The sequence below is a fragment of the Macaca thibetana genome, chromosome 5, assembly GCF_024542745.1.
Source record: "Macaca thibetana thibetana isolate TM-01 chromosome 5, ASM2454274v1, whole genome shotgun sequence".
Lineage (NCBI taxonomy): Eukaryota > Metazoa > Chordata > Mammalia > Primates > Cercopithecidae > Macaca > Macaca thibetana.
Genome location: NC_065582.1, coordinates 113,796,734 through 113,818,599, shown reverse-complemented (window position 1 = coordinate 113,818,599; position 21,866 = coordinate 113,796,734). Strand labels below are relative to the sequence as shown.

The following is a 21,866-nucleotide window of genomic DNA, read 5'->3' as shown; positions in this document are numbered from 1 at the left end:
TTCCTTCCTCCCTCCCTTCCTCCTTCCTTCCTTCCTTCTTTTCCTTCCTTCCCTCCCTCCCTTCCTTCCTTCTCTCCTTCCTTCTTTCTTTCCTTCGTTCCTCTCCTTCCACTGCCATTTTTGCCCCTTAAACTTCTAATGATATATATTTGAATCAAATTGCCATTTTAATAGTTGAAGCTGACAGAATGTAAGGAGTGATGATCAAATGAGGAATATACTATAGTGTTCCAAGCACTTTACATACATCTTGTCATTTAAACATCACAATAACTTTATAAAGTATTTTTATTATTCTCATTCCATAAATAAAGACAAAAACTAGGGCACAGATAGGTAAAGTAACTAGCCCAAAGGTCATCCAGACTCTAAGTAATACAGTAGGATTCAAGCCAAAACACGCTCATTCTTAACCACTGGGCTTAAAATTATTTCCCACAATCTTTAATCTCTCATTATTGTTCCGATCTCCACTCCTCCTTCCTAGTTATTTTTAAGCTTTGTAACAGCAAACATTATTTTAGCAAGTGTATTTTGTGTTGTACCCTAAGCCTAAAAGAAGTTAAATAAATACACACCTGACTGTGTATGACTTGAGAGGGAAGCAGGGGAAGATTTTATCAGCATGCTATTAGTGATCTCAACCAATATGTATTACTACTCTGTGTACACCACTGAGCTAAATTCTGGTGATTTAACAAAAACAAGATTGCCCTTGCCTTTGTATAAATCTTCTCTGACTTTCACTGTACTCATCTATGTTTTCTCAACTGCTCTAGGCAGTACATGTAGAATACATCTCTTTCTATAGGCAGCACCACCAGGTATTAACCTAGGTTCAGGCCCAGGTCCATAGTATGTTGTTGTTGTTTGGAAGTCAAGTTTTGTTTTTATATGAACAGAAGTAGACCATCTAGAAATATTTCAGTTTACCTAAATTGTTAAGTAGAATATGAAACCAAAATTGTAGCTAGTATCACAGAATGGACTGAACTGTTTAATGTTCAACGAGAACAGCTTCCACACAGGATCCCAAAAGACTTACAGAAAGGGGCAAAGCCGTAATATTAAGCAAATAAAACTCATGTTTCAAACAGATTATACAAAAATTGATTTATACTCCATTTCCTTTTTTTTGATATTTAGAAAGTGCGGATTTAACAAAAACAAGCCATATCCTTTCTATGTACAATGCCAATTACAATTATGCAAACAAAACTGTCAGTCTGTTATCTAAAAATTTGAATATACCAAACCTGTATCACTAAAGAAAATCCCACCCATAAGTATCATATTTTCATAATTTGTCAACTCTCTATCGTATCAATCACATACTCAAGAAATCTAATCCAAAATGTTTGTTCTAAGAATCCAGAGATTACTGAGGAAGAGAAAGTATTATAAAACCTGGCTGACGATGATCTTATAACCATGATTTGACCAGTGGCAGTACAGGCCACACTGAATCCATTGAAAATCAATACTGGATTATAAAATACAAAGTGCCGGGTGAGGAAATAGAGAAACAGTAACACAAAGGGATGTCTATATTAAAAGATCAAACGACAAACAAAAATGATGTACAGAATGCAAGAATCACTAAATGAATGATCCAGTGCCAAGACCAAGACCCCTGATGTTTATGAGAAGATTAGAAAACAGGCAGTTATCATGGGGCCAGGCAGGTGGCTGCCATCCAGCATCCAGTCATCCATAAACAGGGGTGAGAAAACTGAGAAAGTAATTCATTTAGGATCCAAGTTAACTGAGCAAATTATATCTGATTCCTAATAATAGAGTTTATTGGTACTTGGAGCACGGGTATGCATACAAGTACGGGGTCAGACAGCTATTCAGGAATCCTAAGAGAGCTGCCCAAGCAGAGAACTACATGAAATTTGACACCTACCTTTTACTGTGATACAACTCTTACTCTTCTATTGCAAGTAGGGAAAACAAATGGGTAAAGGTTCAAAAACAAGCATTTTTTAAACACTAGGAATGATGTTGATTTCTGTATATTCATTAATACCTAACTCATCTACTTCTCCTTTTTCACATTTTATGTCCTCATATGACCAAATTGGACTCAGAGCTCCATATTTACAAACTGTAAGGGTCAAATGTGGATATGATCAACCAACATATTACCTTCATTTATTCAATTACACCTGGACAATCAAGGCAACATGGCGCCAGACAGACCATTAACTAGTATCGGTGGTATTTCAGCTTCTATCTAGATGTAGGAGAAGGTATGATGTGAACAGTTTGGAAGGTTTCCTCCATCTCTTACAAATATACCTCCCTCAAGAGCTTGGAACCATATATTCTTAAAACATAAGACATTGCTCAAATAAGACATCAATTCATTAATACCATCACATAAGAATAAACTAGTTCGTCAAATTAACCGGCCTGAAACCATGAGTAAATATATTTGCTAGAAGAATAGAAAAGGCTAGGAGTGGATTAGACAAGTCTGAAGTGGAAATGAAGGGGAGTATACATTATTGCGCCTAACTATACACGTTAAAACCACACACATTTAGTTGCTTCTCCACGCATAAAAGAAAGTGAAAGAGGGAGACAGAGAGCAAGTGAGAGATATATACACACATATGTCCAGGGCAGAACTCATATAACAATGAAGATACACTGTCAGAAATAATGTCATTAGATGATTTTGTCATTGTGCCTACACCACAGGGTATCCTTACACAAACCCAGATGATATGGCTTACTACACATCGATGCTGTCTGCTATATACAGCCTATTGCTCCCAGGCTAGAAACCTGTACAGCATGTTACTGTGCTGAACACTGTGGGCAGTTGTGGCACACTGCTAAGTATTTGTGTATCTAAACACATAAACATAGAGAAGGTAATGGTTGTGCTAGGGTATCACAATGACTATGACATCACGATGTCAGTAGGCAACAGTATTTTTTCAGCTCCATTATTTTATATGTGGGCTTTCATTGACTGAAATGTCAACATATGGTGCATGGCTGTAGTTTAAAAGCATTTAAGGCTAAGAAATCTGACCTCAACTGAGAGCTCAATATAAGTCTCTCTGAGAAAGTAATGCTGAAATTTAGATCTAAAGTATCTACAATGAAGGAGAGAGGACGATTTATGTACAAATATAGCAACCACACTTTGGTATTATTACAATAGCAACTGCCTCCTTAACTAACCTGCTCCATTACCTTATTGCCATTACCCACTTATCGCTAAGTCAACACTATCTCTCTGAAGGCCTATGGCACTCCTACGACATCTTTTTCATTGCACTTTAGAATCCAAGTTAAATAGTGAACAGGCCTTCCTGTGACTTCTTTATGTTAAAAATTATATACTTTGTGTAATTCCATGAATTAATCTGAGTTCTAACATAAATGGAATGTTCAGTTGACTTCTGTCACTCAAATATTTTAGCTAGTCTTCAGATTGATACAGCAGAGTGTGGGTTTCTTTTATATTGGGCAAGCTTGAGATCAAGTCCTGGCTCTGTTGCTAACTTTACAAGTCTTTGCGGATCTATCCTCCTCCGAGTACCAGTGCCATCATTCATAAATGAAGATAAGAAAACCAATCTCATATGGTTTCTCTTAGAATTACATAAGATAATGTATAGAGAGTATCTGGAGCAGAATCTGGAATAACGGAGGGATTCAATAAACAGTGAAATTAACTATCCTCCATTCTTGAAATATAAGCATTTTTTTTTTCCTTTTTGAGACAGTGTCTCCCTCTTTCATCAGCCTGGAGTGCAGTGCAGTGACACGATCTGCTCACTGCATCCTTGACCTCCTGGGCTCAAGCGATCCTTCCACCCCAGCCTCCGAGTAGCTGGGACTACAGGTGTGTAACCACTACATACAGGTAATTTTTGTGTTTTTTATAGGGACAAGGTTTCGTCACATTGCCCATTCTGATCTGGAACTCTTCAGCTCAAGTGATCCACCCACCTCCACCTCCCGAAGTGCTGGGATTACAGGCATGAGCCACTGTGCCCGGACAGTATAAGCATTCTTAATGTGTGAAACTGATTGCAGAGATTCTTGTATTTAACCTGAAAGAGTTTTTCAATGGCAAAACACCTCATAACAATAAGTAATTCCACCAACATTTCAGCCAAACAAACAAACAAAAAAACCTGGAGTCAGGGAATATATGTATGGGAGAGGGTGTGAGTATAACAGACATGGGAGAAGAGGGGAATTTTTTTTTTTTTTTTAATGGATGATAAAGGACCTAACTTGACCACAAAGTGGTTTTGGTGCATCAAAAGTTGTTGACTTTGAGAAGGTACTAAGGAAGGTAGGCCAAGGTCTAGTTCTGAAAGGTGTTCAAGAACAAAAAACCATGGTGAGACAAAGTGAGCTCCAGGCAAGGGCTGGCTGGAGATAGCAAGACAAAAGCCACTCATGGAATCTGGTGGAAGCAGAAAGCTAGTAAGTGTGTGCATAGGCAAGCCCAAAAGTTTGGCAAGAAGACAAGGCTTGGGATTCAAGAATTGCCTGGCTGGGAAAACTGCACCAAAAGTCTATGAACACAGACAAAACTCCAATCTTTCTAAAAACTGTTCATCAGAAGGAATTAATCATATTAACGAATACATCCAGTGAAGAAAATCACAAACATGCCTTCATAAATGGAATGGCATTACATCTCTAAATGTTAAGATATTTAATGCATTAGAATGGATTTGCATATTGGGAACAAGAAGTGCTTTTTTATCTCCAGCAAATACAGTCCCTTTGTCTGTATTACAAAATATAAACACATTCCTGTCATTGTTTCTCAATGACACTCACACTGATTCAGGCACACACTGACACTACACACTGATTCAGGCATCAAAATCAAATATATTTGCAATGTATTTAAAATGACACCCACTGAAAATGAAACCACCTAAATCTAGTGTTACTGAATTAATAAGTTTTTGATATAAATTTCACATAATTTATATTGCAATTTGTCTTTTTACCCACCATTGCTCTCATATAACAATGAAAGGACTTTCATATTTGAGATTAGTTATGGCTTATCTCCATCCTGCTTTTTTCCTTGAAAAATTGATGAACGATTTTTCAGTGAGGAATAAAATGAGTATACAGAGACAAAATGCTATAGATTGCATACTGCTCCCACACCAGCTTCAGAAGGAAAAAAAACCATAAAATATGAAGCATACATAACATAAAATTAGTAATATCATTATCAATTTTAAAGAAATGTAGAAAAAATAGAATTAAATATTAGCTGTTTATGAGCTAACTTCATTTGAATATTTTTATTTTTTTCTAAGATAAAAACCATAAACAACTTAGCACACAAAGATATTATTTATTATTTACTTTTTACCTGAGTCAATTAGTAATAATAAATAATATCATTGTTAATGATAAAAGAACATGCCTCTAATTGACTTTAAAAGATAAAATTGACTTAAATTTTAAGATTAAATAAACAGCACTGAAATATTCTTTAGAGTATGTGTTCCTTTAAGTCTCATTTAAAATTTTAAAATAGAGTATTTGCAAAGAGCATAGCTATGTATGTTCAATGGGATTTTGAAAATTACTTCGGTTGCTGATAAACAGACTATGCTGCATAAAACAAGGACTAAATTGCCGTTAGTTGAGAAAGCTACATGACTCTATTGATATAAAACTCACTGAATTTGGCAAGAAAGGGTCAGAAACAGTGCACTGGATTTAGAACAAAATGGCTTTGTATCCAAGTCTTATAACTTCTGTTTACAATACAGTCTGTTTTATGTTTCCAAGACACATTATATTAAACATAACTTAGGACAAAAATTAATTCAAATTGAAAAATTCCCCACAGCAGTCAGTGGCTTGAACAAGAATGTTTTACATTCACTTTCTCTTTCTGGTCATCAAAAGCCTTCCATGTTTGGAAAGGAAAGACTATAATAAAAAATATATGGTTACATTGGGGTGTTTAAAGTATAAATTATTAAGATGCATAATCATATCTTGACTTCAAATAACCCAGATATTACCATAAGTATTTGTCAGCCACTAAGATCAACTCATTACACTTGTTCTCTCTCCCAGTCTTCCTGCTTTCTATTCTAAATTGGTGGCACTATCACTCAACTCAGATGTTCAAGGAAAACATCTAAGTCATCTTTAAACTCATGCCTAAAAGTACTATTTTCTTCTACTCCTCATACCTGCCTCCTTCCTCTTATTACCTCTCCCAGTCCAAGCATGATCTTCTCTTCTAGATGATCAGAAATAGTTCCTAAATAATCTCCCTGATCAGCTTTTCACTCTCTCCAATCTAACAATTACAGTGTGTCACAATATGATTGTTACCTCTTTACTTGCAATAATCCAATGGCTCCCTTTTACATATTCTAGCCTATTTTCAACCTAACGTCCAGTCATTTTCTCCTACATATCTGATGCTCTAGCCAAACTGGCTGCACCCACCTTCCTCCAGCACACCATAGTCATTTCTCCAAAAGCTAACACTGTCTCCTTTACTTGTCACAGATTTCTCATATTGTCATTTATGCCTCAGGGTTCAACTTAGATATAACTCTTCCATACAAAATAACCAACTCTACTATTTCCAAAATACTTTATTTGAACTAACATTACAGTTATCATCAAAATGATTTTGTTATTAATAGCTAGCATTCTAAGCACTGGGTGGAGGTCTTACTAACTTCCAGGTACTCAGTACACTACATTCTAGGTGCGTTAAACATTTTCTTGAAATCAAAATAATTAAATTAATATGTTATACTGAGGTGAGTATTACTTTGTAAGGAATAAAATAAACATTTGGTAGTCTTTATAAAGAAAACCATTTGTTCCCTGGAATTCAAATTATTCCTTTATTTGAAACTACTATTCATAATTTTCACTGGATAGCATAAAATATTAATTCTTTGACAAGAATATTATGAACATCATCTTGAACCATATTATCTAGTCAAAAGTAATGATACTAGAAAGAAAGCGTATTCAATCAATTCAGAATCAATCTGATTCCAGCAAAGACAGTACTTCATGTGAAGTCAGAGTTTTAAAATTATCTACATATTTTAACAGGCAAGTTTAGAAAAAAAAAAAAAAAAGGCCAGGCATAGCAGCATGCAGCTATAGTCCCAGTACTTGGGAGGCTAAGGCAGGAGAATTGCTTGAACCCGGGAGGCAGAGGTTGCAATGAGCTGAGATCGCGCCACTGCACTCCAGCCTGGGCGACAGAGAGAGACTCCATCTCGAGAAAAAATAAAATAAAATAAAGGAGTGAGAGGAGGAGGTTACAAAGAAAGAAGAGAGCTACAACAAGGAAAGGACATTAATGAGAAATGGACAGGTGTCTAGTTTGACTGAAGTTGTGAGAACAATTTCTGGGTATATCCAGTATCTGTTAGCATGCCATTATGAAAGATAGTGAACACCGAATGGCAATGGTGGCCTCTATAATTATTTTTATGAAATGAGGAGGTAATGAGGGCTGATGGAATAGAAAGAGAATCTTTACAATCGTTTTAGAAAAATGATTCAGCAGTAACATGAAATTTGTAGGGTTATTTTTGGGATATAAAATATACTGACTAGCAATGATATTTAAAATAATCTCTGTAGGCTCAACGTGGTGGTTCAGATCTGTAATCCTAGCAGTTTGGGAGGCCAAGGTGGGCATATCACCTTATACCAGGAGCTTGAGACAAGCCTAGGCAACATGGTGACATTCTGTCTCAAGACCACCCTAGACAACATAGTGAAATTCCATCTCTACTAAAAAGGCAAAAATATACCCAAGCGTGGTGGTATGTGCTTGTAGTCCCAGCTACATAGGAGGCTGAGGTGCGAGGATCACCTGAGCCTCAGAAGTCGAGGCTACAGTAAGCCATGATCATACCACTGAACTCCAACCTGGATGACAGAGGAGACTCCATTTCAAGAAAAAAAAGAATTGTTTACAGGAGGGATATTGTAGATATAGAACAGTGAAGAAAACCAGGGATGTGGATAAAATCAATATAATGTGGCCCTTGTTGTGGGCAGCAATTGAAAGAAAGGATGGTGACAGAGTATGATGTGAGTTTGAATAATTAAGAGGAAAATTATATCATTAACCAAGAAGAATATGAAGTAAATATTCGTAGAAAGAAATGTTCCCAGAGTATTTTCAGGCTGAGAAATTGGTCAGGCATTTGGAGATATAGATCAGAAATGAGAAGAAGGAAAAAGATCATAAATACCAATTTAGGAATTATCTAAAAGGAGATTAAAATTGATGCCATGAGATGCAGCTGGAAACCATCATTCTCAGCAAACTATCGCAAGAACAGAACCAAATACTGCATGTTCTCACTCATAGGTAGGAATTGAACAATGAGATCACTTGGACACAGGAAGGTGAACATCACACACCAGGTCCTATTGTGGGGAGGGGTTAGGGGTGAGAGATAGCATTAGGAGATATACCTAATGTAAATGACGAGTTAATGGGTACAGCACACCAACATGGCACATGTATACATATGTAACAAACATGCACGTTGTGCACATGTACCCTAGAACTTAAAGTATATATAAAAAAAATTATGCCATGAAAATGGGTCAGTTTGACAAGAGTAAGAAAGTATAAAGAGAAATAACAGGAAAAAAGGAATTTTGGAGAGTAAGTCTATAATCTCTCAGCTATTGGTTCTGCCACCTTGTAGTTCCAAAATGTTGGGCAAATAATTTAACCTCTAAGTCCTAGAATGTTGTAGAAATCAAACGGCATGTGTAAACTAAAGAGTACATGACTGCATATATATTCAGATATCGAACAGTTAATTGTAATTCTGTTATTATTATTGGTGGCATGGTCATTATCATCATCATTATCACCATTGCTACTAGGAAAAATGAAAACATGAAAAGGAAGAGAACTAGAAGAATTGGGATAAGGAAGTACAATACAAATCATGTTAGGATAAACGAATAGAACATCATGGACCAACAACACACTGTAATGTATCATGTGCATTCTGATCTTACATTTTTCGGATAGCAACTTAGCTCCTACCATCTGTAGATGCTAGCCTCTTATAAAATCACACTCAATCATGTTCTTAAGAAAAGCCACTCATAAACTATAAGGAATCAATTAACATGGCTGAGAAGTCTGAGAAGTCTCTTGAGATAACAGATGGTGCTTTATAAATAGGCTCTGAATCACCTGTTACATGACTTGAGCTGCCCAATTACCAAGTCCTTCTTCTAAACTTTGTTGTAGTTTCCAAAACGAATTATGGAGCAAAAATAGTCAAAAGGCAAGAACTGTAAATTGTATACTAAAATCAACATGGGCCAGGTGCAGTGGCCCACGCCTGTAATCCCAGCACTTTGGGAGGCCGAGGCAGGTGGATCACAAGGTCAGGAGTTTGAGACTAGCCTGACCAACATGGTGAAACCCTGACTCTACTAAAAATACAAAAGTTAGCTGGGTGTAGTGAGGCATTCCTGTAATCCCAGCTACTCAGGAGGCTGAGACAGGAGAATCGCTTAAACCTGAGAGGTGGAGGTTGCAGTGAGCCGAGATAGTGCTACTGTACTTCAGCCTGAGTGACAGTGCGAGACTCTGTCTCAAAAAATATATATATATATGTATATATATCTCACAGATATATATAGAGAGAGTACAGATGCGTCATTGATGGGGATAGCTGAAATTGCAGCAATTTCATTGCATATGACTTACGTATAAAAATTAAATGTATATGTTATGTATGTGTATCCATGTGTACATGTATAAAAGAGAGGATGGAATGGAAAGACAGAAGGATGGAGGTACAGGGTAAGTGTAGGAGAAGATAGAAAAGAAGGCTTTCTAAAATCTATACTTCCAGGGGTCATCTTATTAAAATAAACAGGAAAGGGACATGGATGAAGCTGGAAACCACCATTCTCAGCAAACCATCACAAGAACAGAAAGCCAAACACTGCATATTCTCACTAATAAGCGGGAGTTGAACAATGAGAACATACGGACATGGGGGGGAACATTACACACCGGGGTGTGTCGGGGGTTGAAGGGCTAGGGGAGGGATAACATTAGGAGAAATACCTAATGTAGGTGATGGGGTGATGGGTACAGCAAACCACCATGGCACGTGTATACATATGTAATAAAAATGCACGTTCTGCACATGTACCCCAGAACTTGAAGTATAATAATAAAAAAAAAAATCAGACAATACAACATTTATATCTGTTTTCTTAGCAAGAAAAATGTCACCTCTGATTTATAAAAGGGTCTCTCTCAAACATTACTTGAAACCATATCTTGACGGAAGAATAAGCTGAGAGTTAGTTGCTCTTCTCAAATATTATCTTTCAAGCCCCCATTTTACTCTTTTAAAAATTTCTAAGTACAGTGGTCTCACAATGAATAAATCTCAGATAGATTCACAGAGAACAGTACAACAGATGGTACTTTATAAGTATAGAGAAGACTCGTTTATGAGATGCGACCCATATCAGAAACTTTTAATTTAACACAATACTATAATATGATAATGTTTTCATAAGTGCCCTGGTTTTGCTCTATAATATTATTTACTTAGCTCAGTATCTTTTTTTTTTTTTTCTGGGTTTCTGTTTCCTTCAACTTACCACCCAGTGAATACAAGTAACATTATCGTTAGATCCCATCTTAAGATCCTAATATAGTATGACTCTGCTAAACTTACTTAATTCATCCATCCATTCAATTAATATTTAATATTTACCAAGTTCCAGACACTATACTAATGCCGGAACCTAGTGGTGAAAACAGGAACATCTTCTATGGAGCCTTTTCTATGGGAGTTAAATATATAGTAGATTTTTTTTAAAAAGCAAAAAATAAAATAAGTTCATTTCTGATAGTACTTAGTGTTATGAAGGAAATAAAACAGGTTAATATGAAAGTGATAGAGTGATTCAAGTATGTACAGTTTTATATTTTCATATGCATTTTAGCATGTAATTTCCCAAAAGAGGTACTAAAATATTCATACCTCTTTTCACCCATGTCATATTCATATTTGTCCCCTTATTAAAGGCACATTTGTTCTATCATGTCATCAAAAACTGCTCACAGCAATGAGTAATACAATGATGAGCAGCAGAAATTCCAAGAGGAACAAAGTAAGTTGCCAGCCCCTGCAGAGTTTTCCAGGAAGGCAGGAAAAACAAGGTACACGGGCCTGAGGAAATCAATACTAACATTCTGTTAAGGATGCTAACAATTATCTTTGGATTAAGTTCCAAATGTGAATGTGTGTCATATGAATTTGGAGAAAAGTGTCATTAATGTCCAGTGGAAGAGAGTGGGACTTTACCTGGACACTGAAGTGTGGGCAAGTGTTGGAATAGGAGGGAGGGAGGAGGATGAGCAGAATTCCAGAGCAGGGAAAAGAAGTGGGTTAAGTATGAAGCAAGCTTGTTTGAGGTGGGGCTGATAGAGAAGGAGAAGCTTGTATGGGGAGTTTGAGGACAATCTTGCCTATGGATTTTGATCTGTATACATCAACTAGATAGAATTAATTCAATATTTCTAAGGAGAATTGTATGATGAAAGTGATATTTTATAAAGAAGACTCTGAGATAAGTATGCAGCTTGAAAGTGGCAGATGAGAGAAAATTTAAATCAGTTAGAAGGTTAAACCTTCATGTAAACTCAAATAGCAATGGCAGCAAGAAAGCACACATATGAAACCATTAAAGATCAAAGAGACAAGGCACTGTGAATGATGAGATGAGTGGGGTAAAAGAAATGAAAAAGGGAGGGGCCCAATTTATCCCAGCCAAGGAAATAATACAAAGTGTCTCCCTTACAGTCAGTAATATACTGAATAAACTTTGCAATGACAAAAATGCAAAGAATATTTTTAGAATGTTTTCAAATTTCTAACAGGTAGCCTAAAGTTTTTTTTTTTAGCAGTATTTATTATCTTGCATATGTTTTATACAGGAGTTTAATAAACTTTCCAAAGCTTTGAATAAAATTTAACCTGAACATTCTGTATTTTTTAGTTTTGGATCAATGTTGTACTGGTCACTACTATTTCACCTTAAACATAACTTTTCTATATTTAAATGTAACAATATTTTGACGAATTATTCTTCCATTTTTCTACATTTAGGTTCCTATCAACACTATATAACTCAGTATTACTTATGAACTTTAGATAGCTATGCATTATAAAAATAAAGTTGGTAAGGGCTGTTATGTTCACAGTTCCTGAAATTTTCAAGCAATTCGCTTTTTTCTATTACCTATGGCCTGAGCAACCCCAAATGTTTATCTCCAGCTTAGACTCCCTTTTTTTTGATATCAAGTACCACACATTTAAAAGCACTATTCCAGTACTCTCTGTATATGAACAATAACTGTGGATCTCACCCTATACTTCACATGAGGTGTTAATGTTCCCCTCTATAAACTTTACCACTATGATTTTCAGGAAATTGGCCTCAACATTTACAAGGAGACTGCCCCACCATTGTGCTTTCACGTTAGGGACCACCATGTTGTTTCACAGCACTATGCCTTTGAACATGTTCTCTCTACCTAAAATGAGCAGCCTCCAGTGCTAGGTCTCCTGGTATTTATTTCTTTCCTCTATGAACTTTGGCAGATTTCATTGCTCACCTATGTTTCAGCAATGCTCGTTGTTCATATATCTCTTAAGGAACTTATCACATTTCTGTAACAATTTATTTACCAGTCAGTCTTCCCAAAACAACTATGACCTTTCCCTACTAGACTATGAGCTCCTTGAGAATAGAAGAATAATTACCAGCTGGTATAAATCCATATGCATGCTTTGAGCTGACATAAACGTACATTTTTTCATACGCAAATGTGAATGTAAAAAATGTAAGAAGCTTGTGAAATAAATCTTCAGTTTTTTTCCTCTCTAATACTTGCCTAACATTGATTTTTTTTTTTTTTTTTGGATCTAGTTGAGATACTTCCTTTATTCTATATGAACAATGTTTTATAACCTCTTTAGAAATAAATTGCCCAACAAGAGACTTTTAATGTTTTACAATACACATATTGCTAACAAACATCTGCAAGACTATAGTTTATTCACTAAAATAGCCTGCAAAAGGAAGTCTGTATTACATAGGCAACAATGTTTTTAAATGGTTATGTAAACATGGAAAGGGATATTAAATCCTCATTCAAAAGCTTTTTAATTTGAATTCCCATTATACTTTGAAATATTTGGCATAATCTACCATTTAAAATTATTATTTAATTTTTAAATTTTAAAATGTGACTACTACAAAAATGATCACTAGTAAATGTTCAGTAGACATACTAACTACAAATGAAACTGAGACAATGAAGATTAACTTCCCATTGATTTTACTATGGACTTCCCCAAATAACCAAATAATGGTGTCTAATTGGAAAGTTTTAAGCAGAGAAGTAATGAGATTAGATTAACCCTTTGGGATGGTTTCACTGACTGTTTTATGGAGAATGGAAGGTGAAGGACAAGAGAGAAAGCAAAGGACCAGAGAGGAGGAGAATGCAATTGTCCACCTGAAAGGTAACATATTGGACAATACATTTAGGAATTTGTGAAAAATAATAAGATTTAAGACACATTTTAGACTACAACAAAATATATAAAATATAATGCAGACAAATTGACTTGCTGAGTCTACATATAGAAACCGGAACCAACCTTTCTATTTTCACACTGGTAATGGGCAAATGTGCATTCATCAAGAAATGTACTGATGTGGAAAACTTAAAATATTTATGATGAATCCATACACTTCTGAATGAAGTTCAAATTTAAGCAGAGGATTAGAAAAAGACCTTTACTTTTACTCTCTATATTTGCTATTTCATTATTTTATCATTTATTTATAGTAATGATCATGAACTCCTTTGGAAAAAATAACATACTTCTATTACAAAAAATTTTTAATGAATGGCAATGTCAATGACTCACTATTAATTTCAGGGAACATATCTTGCATAAAATAAAAAGGCTCTACATGAAATTTAAATTGTCACATCACATAAAAATTTACCAAAATATCATAATTATATATGATAATATGTATTACAGATAAAATATTTTCAAAACATGTAGCACACCAAAATTGTTCTGGCATTTAAAAATGTAGATTACTTTGCTTTTACTTCAATATCATCTACCATAAATGAAATTATGAATTCTATGTTCTGCAGTTTAATGTCTGAAAACTTCTCATATAATTTGAGTGATATTTTTAAATCTCAGTGGCCATCCTGCCATATGAAACAGTTTTGTTTTATAAAATGTAAATTAAAACATTTGCAAAGCCATTTTGTTTCAAAATGAGAGAGATGAGAGATGAGATGTACATTTTTAATTTTACAAATCTTAATTTTTACAAATTATATCAGTTAAAACAAGCTGTGAGTATGTTTTAAAATCAGCTCTAATCAAAACCTCAAAAGTAGCATATGTGAAGAACCCTGGTTAATTTTGAAATTATTCAATGAATCAAAAGCTAAAATTTCATGAAATACAGTAGTACAAAGAACTGTGCTTGATTCAAAATTACTGCATCTGAAATTTGAGAACATTTTAAAAATAGTCAGCAGGATTCGGAGTAATCATTAAGCAAGCATTGATAATGCAGAAAGAAACCATTCTGTGTGTGTCCATTATCTATTATCTCTTCTGACTACAGAAATAAAAGATTAAAATCAAAATATTTCATTTTTAGCACTACAAGAATACATGGAATTTCATAGTCAAATACCATATGTTTTGAGTTAAAGATATATGTATACATGACATATACATACACGCATATCCATAGCGTGAGTCATCTTGTCAAAATGTATCATAGCATCAAAGCTCCAGAAAATGTTCATCAAAAGGGTCATTTAAATTTACCTCAATAATATCCGGATCAATTAATATAGAATTTGCCAGCATTTTTCCTACTGTGACCATTGCTGACCTCGTTATCATAGTATCATTTATCAATGATTACAGAAGAGGCTCTTTCAGGAAGTCCCCATCAATCCATTCACTCCACAAATATTTGTCAGTGTCTAATGTGAGCCAGACATTGATCTAAGCACTTGAAAAATAACCAGATCCAAAACAGAACTAGTTCCTACCCTTAACAACCTTACATTCCGGTAAAGGAGACTGAATCAGAAAATCGGGTGGCTTGGATTAAGTTGATGGCAGAGATATAATGAAAATTGAATCAATATAAGACATATTTTGAAGGGTTCAATTAATAAGACCTAAGGATGGACTTGCTCTGGAGGAAGTAATATAGAGGCATCAAAAATAATTCTAACGTCTTTGACATGAAGGGAGTATTATTTATTGAGATAAGGAAGACTGTTGGATAGAAGAGTTTGGAAAGGCAGAAAAAGATTTTTTAAAAATATTTGTGAAATATTAAATTTAAGAAGTCTATGAGATATCCAACTGGTATGTCAATTAGACAGCTGATTACATGAGTCTGGAGCTCAGAAGGAAACTCAACACACATATAAATTTGGGAGTCAGTGACACAGATTCAATACTTATAAAGAAATGTTAAGAGGTCAACTAGAATAGAAATCCAAACGCGAACAGCCAAGCTATGAAGAACTTTAGCATTTAGTGAACAGGTAAAGGAATAAATGCAAATATATTCCCTAAAACTGAAAAGGAAAAGCAAGAAATATGATTTGTTTCACCACATTAAAAAAAATTTTCAGAAAAAAGTAAGTCTTTAGATGCTTAAAATACTATTCATATTTAAGTAAGGTGAGACTGCAAAGTGTCTATCAGATTTAGCAACGTAGACATTATAGCTTTAGTAGGGAGAGAAGTGGCCTGATTAAAAAAAAAAAAAAAAAGCTATTCAGTCCTGAAACTACAAATTATTTAACATCAAAAGCCATTCCTTGGTAAACATTTAATCATCTGAGGCAATATTAAAACATCTTACATACTACATACATATTGGCAAATTAAATTTAACAAACTATTACTAAATTCATTCTAAGTGACAAGCAATCTATTATGGTCTGACAATTCAAACGAAAATAGGACAATAGACACAGTCTTTACATATAATGAGCCCATGACATTATAGCACAAATATACATATAAAATGCTGAAAATACCAGATAGAAGCCATGCATAGTGATGCCCAGGGGCCATTGGAATGCAGAAAAATAATAATTTTGTTTCTCTGTTCTATGCATTTTTGATCTAGAATTGCCAGTTTTAATGTTAAAATAGAAATCTATAAAAGCGGCCTGGCGCAGTGGCTCACACCTGTAATCTCAGCATTTTGGGAGGCTGAGGCGGGAGGATCACCTGAGGTGGGGAGTTGGAGATCAGCCTGACCAACATGGAGAAACCCCATCTCTACTAAAAATGCAAAATTAGCCGGTTGTGGTGGCTCATGCCTGTAACCCCAGCTACTCTGGAAGCTGAGGCAGGGGAATCGCTTGAACCCAGGAGGCGGAGGTTGCGGTGAGCTGAGATCATGGTGAGCCAAGATCGCACCATTACAGTCCAGCCTGGGCAACAAGAGTGAAATTCTGTCAAAAAAAAAAAAAAAAAAAGAAAGAAAGAAAGAAAAAGAAAAAGAAAAGAAAGAAAGAAAGAAAAGAAAAGAAAAAAAAGAAATCTAGAAAGGCTATTGGTTTTGTAGCTTACAGTAAACCTGAGCTTTAGGAAATTAGCAACTTCATACCTATGCCAAGAATAAGTAAGAAAAATATTATGGTTAATAAAGCACTTGCAATACTGATTTAGGATTAGGAAAGAGTACAATGTAATTTTTACTTATCAGGCTTCTCTTGTCTTTCAAAATCAAAAGCCTGCTTTATATGTAATCTAATTGCATGGCAGAAGTATGTAGATGTGGAATGAACTAAAAATTGATGAGTATAAAAGAAACGTGGCATGGGAGAACAGTCATAACCAGGCAAACATGACATAATAACTTGATTTTAAAGAATCAACCTTTTTGTCTTCATAATTACTACCAACAAAAATTTATGACATTCACAGAATCATAAAAGTTGCAGCGTAATTTCAATTATATCTTGAAATGAGTTAGTATCAAGAAACTGGTCTTACACTAATGCAGGAGAAAAGTTCAATTGGATTACATATGCCAAGCAAGGCAACTGATTCTGCAAAAGCTCCGTAGGTCCATTTTGTTAAGATAAATACTAAAAATGGTAGCAACTTACTCTTTGCTGAACACAATATATATTGACTCAATTACCAAAACAAAACTATGAAAGTAGCTAGCATTATCCCCATTTTACGTATGAAGAAAGAAAAGCAGAGAAAAACTCATTAACTTATCTAAGGTTACTTAGAGAGGAAGCATTATGACTATTATTACATGTTATTTAAGAGTTTAAACAATCTTTGAAATGTTACACGATTCTAATAGACAAGAATCTCATAAACTATTATTGACATCCATATTATGACTTAAAATACATTCCTTTCTGAGGTAAATTTAATATTAGTCTGCCTTTTAAAACGTTCTTGCTTTCATTCTATCCAAATAATTTCTTATATGGTGGCTTCGGAACCAGAAATTTGTTACATTCCAATCATTTTGTTGATACTTAGTTTGTTCTCTGCTCAACATTTTTATCTGTAATTGACTAAGTTCTATCAACAAAAATATTTAGAACAGTTTAATTTCAATGGAACTTGTTGGAGGTGGTAATAAACAGGTCTAGTCACCTGGGACTGATCACTCTTTAAAAGAAGAGTTGTCCTCTGTCTCAGTGGGTCATTAACTATTGAATGTTCAGCCTCTGAAAGACAACAATTTCCCCTGACAAAGGCTTGAAGAAGCACCTGCTATCCAAGGAGGGCAGCCATGGGGAGGACAGCTGCTGCTGCCAGATGGTCCTGACATCTCTTGGTCCTATTTTATAGAGGGATTGTTTAAGCACCTTAAAGATCCTATTTCATGGTCAGTGAAATTTATTTCCGATTCCTCACAAGGATACAATGTTTCCACTAAAAAAAACAGAATCTACACAGAGATTACATCCCCAACCCATCTTTTTTCTTTGGTTAAAAGTGATGATGATCGGGGGCGGAGCAAGATGGCCGAATAGGAACAGCTCCAGTCTCCAACTCCCAGCGCGAGCGACACAGAAGACCGGCGATTTCTGCATTTTCAACTGAGGTACTGGGTTCATCTCACTGGGGAGTGCCGGACGATCGGTGCTGGTCAGCTGCTGCAGCCCGACCAGCGAGAGCTGAAGCAGGGCGAGGCATTGCCTCACCTGGGAAGCGCAAGGGGGAAGGGAGTCCCTTTTCCTAGCCAGGGGAACTGAGACACACAACACCTGGAAAATCGGGTAACTCCCACCCCAATACTGCGCTTTAAGCAAACAGGCACACCAGGAGATCATATCCCACACCTGGCCGGGAGGGTCCCACACCCACGGAGCCTCCCTCATTGCTAGCACAGCAGTCTGTGATCTACCAGCAAGGCAGCAGCGAGGCTGGGGGAGGGGCGCCCGCCATTGCTGAGGCTTAAGTAGGTAAACAAAGCTGCTGGGAAGCTCGAACTGGGTGGAGTTCACAGCAGCTCAAGGAAACCTGCCTGTCTCTGTAGACTCCACCTCTGGGGACAGGGCAATAGCAAACACAGCCGAAACCTCTGCAGACGCAAACGACTCTGTCTGACAGCTTTGAAGAGAGCAGTGGATCTCCCAACACGGAGGTTGAGATCTGAGAAGGGACAGACTCCCTGCTCAAGTGGGTCCCTGACCCCTGAGTAGCCTAACTGGGAGACATCCCCCACTAGGGGCAGTCTGACACCCCACACCTCACAGGGTGGAGTACACCCCTGAGAGGAAGCTTCCAAAGCAAGAATCAGACAGGTACACTCGCGGTTCAGAAATATTCTATCTTCTGCAGCCTCTGCTGCTGATACCCAGGCAAACAGCGTCCGGAGTGGACCTCAAGCAATCTCCAACAGACCTACAGCTGAGGGTCCTGACTGTTAGAAAAAAAACTATCAAACAGGAAGGACACCTACACCAAAACCCCATCAGTACGTCACCATCATCAAAGACCAGAGGCAGATAAAACCACAAAGATGGGGAAAAAGCAGGGCAGAAAAGCTGGAAATTCAAAAAATAAGAGCGCATCTCCCCCGGCAAAGGAGCGCAGCTCATCGCCAGCAATGGATCAAAGCTGGACGGAGAATGACTTTGATGAGATGAGAGAAGAAGGCTTCATCAAATTTCTCAGAGCTAAAGGAGGAATTACGTACCCAGCGCAAAGAAACTAAAAATCTTGAAAAAAAAGTGGAAGAATTGATGGCTAGAGTAATTAATGCAGAGAAGGTCCTAAACGAAATGAAAGAGATGAAAACCATGACACGAGAAATACGTGACAAATGCACAAGCTTCAGTAACCGACTCGATCAACTGGAAGAAAGAGTATCTGCGATTGAGGATCAAATGAATGAAATGAAGCGAGAAGAGAAACCAAAAGAAAAAAGAAGAAAAAGAAATGAACAAAGCCTGCAAGAAGTATGGGATTATGTAAAAAGACCAAATCTACGTCTGATTGGGGTGCCTGAAAGTGAGGGGGAAAATGGAACCAAGTTGGAAAACACTCTTCAGGATATCATCCAGGAGAACTTCCCCAACCTAGTAGGGCAGGCCAACATTCAAATCCAGGAAATACAGAGAACGCCACAAAGATACTCCTCGAGAAGAGCAACTCCAAGACACATAATTGCCAGATTCACCAAAGTTGAAATGAAGGAAAAAATCTTAAGGGCAGCCAGAGAGAAAGGTCGGGTTACCCACAAAGGGAAGCCCATCAGACTAACAGCAGATCTCTCGGCAGAAACTCTCCAAGCCAGAAGAGAGTGGGGGCCAATATTCAACATTCTTAAAGAAAAGAATTTTCAACCCAGAATTTCATATCCAGCCAAACTAAGTTTCATAAGTGAAGGAGAAATAAAATCCTTTACAGATAAGCAAATGCTTAGAGATTTTGTCACCACCAGGCCTGCCTTACAAGAGACCCTGAAGGAAGCACTAAACATGGAAAGGAACAACCGGTACCAGCCATTGCAAAAACATGCCAAAATGTAAAGACCATCGAGGCTAGGAAGAAACTGCATCAACTAACGAGCAAAATAACCAGTTAATATCATAATGGCAGGATCAAGTTCACACATAACAATCTTAACCTTAAATGTAAATGGACTAAATGCTCCAATTAAGAGACACAGACTGGCAAACTGGATAAAGAGTCAAGACCCATCAGTCTGCTGTATTCAGGAGACCCATCTCACACACAGAGACATACATAGGCTCAAAATAAAGGGATGGAGGAAGATTTACCAAGCAAATGGAGAACAAAAAAAAGCGGGGGTTGCAATACTAGTCTCTGATAAAACAGACTTTAAACCATCAAAGAACAAAAGAGACAAAGAAGGCCATTACATAATGGTAAAGGTATCAATTCAACAGGAAGAGCTAACTATCCTAAATATATATGCACCCAATACAGGAGCACGCCGATTCATAAAGCAAGTCCTTAGAGACTTACAAAGAGACTTAGACTCCCATACAATAATAATGGGAGACTTCAACACCCCACTGTCAACATTAGACAGATCAACGAGACAGAAAGTTAACAAGGATATCCAGGAATTGAACTCATCTCTGCAGCAAGCAGACCTAATAGACATCTATAGAACTCTCCATCCCAAATCAACAGAATATACATTCTTCTCAACACCACATCATACTTACTCCAAAATCGACCACGTAATTGGAAGTAAAGCACTCCTCAGCAAATGTACAAGAACAGAAATTATAACAAACTGTCTCTCAGACCACAGTGCAATCAAACTAGAACTCAGGACTAAGAAACTCAATCAAAACCGCTCAACTACATGGAAACTGAACAACCTGCTCCTGAATGACTACTGGGTACATAACAAAATGAAGGCAGAAATAAAGATGTTCTTTGAAACCAATGAGAACAAAGATACAACATACCAGAATCTCTGGGACACATTTAAAGCAGTGTGTAGAGGGAAATTTATAGCACTAAATGCCCACAAGAGAAAGCAGGAAAGATCTAAAATTGACACTCTAACATCGCAATTAAAAGAACTAGAGAAGCAAGAGCAAACACATTCGAAAGCTAGCAGAAGGCAAGAAATAACTAAGATCAGAGCAGAACTGAAGGAGATAGAGACACAAAAAACTCTCCAAAAAATCAATGAATCCAGGAGTTGGTTTTTTGAAAAGATCAACAAAATTGACAGACCACTAGCAAGACTAATAAAGAAGAAAAGAGAGAAGAATCAAATCGACGCAATTAAAAATGATAAAGGGGATATCACCACCGACCCCACAGAAATACGAAGTACCATCAGAGAATACTATAAACACCTCTATGCAAATAAACTGGAAAATCTAGAAGAAATGGATAAATTTCCTGGACACTTACACTCTTCCAAGACTAAACCAGGAAGAAGTTGAATCCCTGAATAGACCAATAGCAGGCTCTGAAATTGAGGCAATAATTAATAGCCTACCAACCAAAAAAAGTCCAGGACCAGATGGATTCACAGCTGAATTCTACCAGAGGTATAAGGAGGAGTTGGTACCATTCCTTCTGAAACTATTCCAATCAATAGAAAGAGAGGGAATCCTCCCTAACTCATTTTATGAGGCCAACATCATCCTGATACCAAAGCCTGGCAGAGACACAACAAAAAAAGAGAATTTTAGACCAATATCCCTGATGAACATCGATGCAAAAATCCTC

At 36.5% G+C, this 21,866-nt stretch overlaps 1 protein-coding gene across 50 annotated transcripts in view; it reads right to left on the bottom strand.

Annotated features, from left to right (window-relative positions):
- ADGRL3 (adhesion G protein-coupled receptor L3) overlaps positions 1 to 21,866 on the bottom strand; it is an 873,550-nt gene that overhangs the window by 626,341 nt on the left and 225,343 nt on the right. The gene's annotated exons all lie outside the window — the stretch shown is intronic.